Genomic DNA, 4463 nt, shown 5'->3' with positions numbered 1-4463 from the left:
CCCCCTTTTCTTCCTTCCTAGGCCAAAGAGAAAGCAGCTGTCCTTAGCATTCGTCTTGTCTGCCTCCCATTAAAACACAACAATCGCACTTACAGTCCAGCCTCTCTCATGTACTCATACTTTTCAGGAGCCATGAAGAGCAATGGCGATGGGTGGGCTAGGAGCAAAACCGCTGCTGGGTGCTGGGTGGATCTTTCAGCAGAAGGAGGTCTGCTTGGGGAAGACTCTCTGTCCCTGGCTCTCTTCACACTGCCCTTCTCGTCATGTTTTGGGGGTTGCTGTGGTGCCCCTCATGGTGGCTTCAAAGAGCTCTGACTTTAGCATCACTTTACTGTGTGGGGTCTGAGTGGGCTCTGCTATTCATTTGCTTTGGACTTGGGGGGAACCCACTTCATTGGTCTGGGCTCTGTTTAGTCTTGGAAAGGGCGATATTGGATTTACAAAGCAAGCTTAAGTTTTCTTTTGGGGCTGGGAAGGTAACACACATGTGTAATAGTCAGGTGTAAACTTGCCCAAGGTACCTACTGTGTGCCTTTTTGGAAGGCAGTGGCGCTTAGTCTGAAATACAGGAACTGGTAAAGATTGTGAGGTTCATTGAACTTTTAGCTTGAGGCCTCAGAGATGAAATATCTGCTAATAACGCACCTGGCTCTAATTTCTATAGTAACCATGAAGAGGTATGCAGGATAAGGCAGAAGTCCATAGATGGCAATACCCATAATGAAATGGCCAATAAAAAACTGTCAGCACTTGCATTTTTCCAACGTAAAGAAATAAACAACTGGAGGCCTTTGATGGCCTATTATTATTATAGGGACTTCTAATAATTATGAGGAGTCTTTTGGTGTGCTGACAAACTTTGAGGTACAAAACTAACTGTGAGACCCATTTTTGGTTATTTAACCAAACCTCTTTTATATCTTGATTGGGTTAATTTAATTATGTTTTTCCTGTATCTCACTTCCCCTCTACCACAAAATGGCAATACAAATAATACTGAGTCCAGAGAGTTGTTATGAGGATTAAATTAATGGGTCTGAATAATTAATCCTGAATCATGTAGAGTTAGCATTCAATAAATGCTAATTGCTGTTTATTAAGGTGACCTTCCAACTTTGGAATATTGGCACAAGGCTGGAGAAGCGTGTTATAATGGATGGGGAGTTTGTGGTGCTAATATTTACAAATTGCTGGCAAGTGTCACAAGGCCAATCCCCTCCACTGAGTAAGTTATCTCATGGCTTTTGCTTGCAGCCAAGATGGCACACTGAAAATTCCTCCAGTAGATGATACTCTTTTACATGCATCATCTAATTGGATTCCTCAGAGGGAAAGAGGCAAGCGATGTCTTCCTTATTTCACAAAGGCAGAAGTATGACTTCAAGGAGGTGATATAATTTGTTCAAAGTCACCCAGCTGGCAAGTATTCATGTCTAAGATATTCAATTCCCTTGACGGTGGTCTTTTTGCTTGATGGAGTTATTGTTCCTCATGGGAAATGGTTGCTTATGATTGTGGGTAATTAACACTCTCCAGTCAGAATAACTGTTGCCTCAAACTACAACTTTAGTTTACTACAACTTTGCTTTAACACTGATTGCCGGGGGAGGCTCCACATCTCCTAAATCAGGATTTCCTAGAGAATGACCCAGTAGTTTATATATTTCCTGGATAAGTCTGTTGACCAGGAGTAGCTGGGGAATGCTGGGCCAAAGAATCCTACTCAGAGAACCCAACTTTGCATTCAGATTTTGTATCACCTCCATTAGGAACATTTCATAAGGTCAGGAGAAGGCTGGGTCAAGCAGAGGTAGCTAGTTGATGGGACCGAAAACGTGGCAACAGCTACACATTCACAAATAAGGTAACTTCTCCAGTCTTGCATGGTGGGTAAGCAATGTCTTCTGGGAAAATAAAAGGCAGTCAATGATGAGAACTGGTGAGCCATTTAGTGGTGAAATTATTGGTGTATCTTGCTTGACTGTCCTGTTTCTAAAGTTAATATGCCAATGCCAGGTGAGGAAGTTGTTTCTCAGTGTCTGTCCATATCCTGTTCAGTCCAACACTGCAATTAGTTTCAAGCTGAGATTGGTCAATTAAATTATTTGGGAACATCCAAAGAAGGCAGGGTAAAATGCTAAAAGCTTGAAGTAGAGCTTGTGCCCAACCTCAGGAAGCTTTTCTTCAGGAGGTGAGATGATCACTGGATACAGCTCTGTGAGATGTGATTCAGGACAGCAACAACCGCATAATTATAGCTGTGCAGGTCACAATTGGCTTTGTTGACACTTTTCCTGGAACTCTCTGCACTCACCCTGACCTGCCTAAATGCTCTCAGCTTCTGCCCTTTGGCTCAGGCTGAGGCTGTGTGGCTGGCAAGCCATCCTTCAACCTCTAACTCCATTGTGGAGTTAAGTTCAGATTAAGTCCTCCCTAGGAAAGCTAGTCCCATTCCTTTTCAGAAAGGCAGACAGGCCCACAATTCTATTAGTCCTTTGCTCCCATGTTGTATCTCAGAGTGTTGTGTGTTCTTTCCCCTTTCCCTTCTGGGATCTAGGTGTCTCCAAGTCAGGACTTATAGATTCCAACACAGAATCTACTGGCAGGATATAGTAGACAACTATTTAGTCTGTCTATACAAACATGGACACATGCTTATGGAGGATACAGGTTTTGAGGCCCTGTGTTCAGGCTCTGAGCCTTGAAGTGATTTGCTGTCACTGGACAGACAACACAAACCCAGGGGGGATTGGTGTATTTTTGCTAGCCTCAAGAATACACAGATCAGAGTTTGGATGTTGCAAGGAAGTCCTCCGTCTTCATCTCTCAGGTCTGCTTTCTCACCATCTTGAGTCCAATTCTTAGGTAGGTTGCCTTTTGCAATGGAGGACAGAAGTGGTGTTCAGCATCCCTAGGTTTATGCCCCACCTTCTCAGACATTCAGAGGAAAGAGAACTCCCTTTCCTAGAAATGATGACACAAACTCACGGCCAATTCCTTTGTCGTGACTCTGATTGGCTACTCCTTTGTTGAAAGGTCACGAGTCCCTACTTAATCCAGGGAGAGGAAACAGGTGTAGACTCTCGCAAAGAAGAGAAGGCGGGTGGATGCTAAGCAGGCACAAACAGCAGATGCCCAAGCCAGGGTTGTTTAACTTTTCCTGGGAAAATACTCCACCACCAAATTATGTTCTTTAACGCTGATTTCATTTCTGATGCTAAACAGGCATTGTACCAAAAAAAAAAAGTACATGCATTAATCATAAGATAAGTCATTCCCAAAGCTTGTGAAGAGCTCAGGGCAGCTTGTCTGTGGAATACACCGCACCTCAGCTCACAACCCATGCAAAATTATCCTAAAGAAGTCACCGAGGCGTGTTGAAGAGTCAAGAATGTTAATTGCAGCAACATCAATCTAAAAAGAGCAACAAATTCTAAAATAACAAATGACTATTTCTCAAGTAGAGTATGGGTTAGATACCTTAGAGTACAGTCATTTAAAACGATGTTCCTGCAATGTACTTGATATCGGAAAAAAAATGCTCAGGGAGTTATGATATAATGTTAAACAGAAATGCCAAGATGAGAAGCATTTATATGTTGCAATCCCAAATTTGTGTGAATATGCATAGCTTTAGTAAAGACTGGGAAGAAACACTCAGAAATGTTAAAAAGTTCTGGGAGTGGTAAAATTACCAAGGAATTTTCCCTTCCTTTATATTTTTCTGTTTCCCAAATATTTTCCCCCAACACATTTTGTAGTTTTTATATGCATGCTTCTGCATCTGGGCAACTAGAAACACATTGCATTGAATTCGCAGTGATTGCAAAGTGAGGTGGTCCATCTTCTCCAGGGCTGGGCTCAGAACGGACTCAGAACGGAGAGAAACTTCATGGCTCGCCTTTCAAGAGGGTTCCTTAGCTTCCAGTTCCAGTTTTCACAGCACGGGACCTTGTTATTTCCATGTGAGGAGGAGGCTTCCTAGCTACTGACTCAACCTGCGGGGCAGGTAGATGAGAGAGAGAGAGAGAGAGAGAGAGAGAGAGAGAGAGAGAGAGAGAGAGAGAATCGTTCTTCCTTGGAGGACTGCAATAAAGGAGCATATGTATCAACTAAAAAAAATTCCTTGGCAACAAAAGCTTTTTAATTGAACACAGTCTCTTCAGCCAACTTATGTAAATTCTATCCCAATTTTGGGCATCTATTTCGAGCACAGAGAAAAGCGGTATGAATCTTGCCCTAAAATTGTGCTCAACAGAAGGGGTGACGCCATATGGATGCCATGCTATGGGAGCCTGTCACCTGCTAACCGCTATGAGAAATTACAGGTTCTAATCGCTTTCCTGCTGGCTAAGGAGCCTTAGTGGGTGGGAACACTTAGGGCATCAAAGTATGATGTGACAGGCCGATACTCCCCTGGGGCCTTATGGCCACAGGTGTGACAGGAGTCACAGGGTGAGAGG

This window comes from Rattus rattus, chromosome 8 (genome assembly GCF_011064425.1).
Source record: "Rattus rattus isolate New Zealand chromosome 8, Rrattus_CSIRO_v1, whole genome shotgun sequence".
Lineage (NCBI taxonomy): Eukaryota > Metazoa > Chordata > Mammalia > Rodentia > Muridae > Rattus > Rattus rattus.
The sequence above is the reverse complement of the archived record's forward strand: the minus strand, read 5'-3'. Positions refer to the sequence as shown.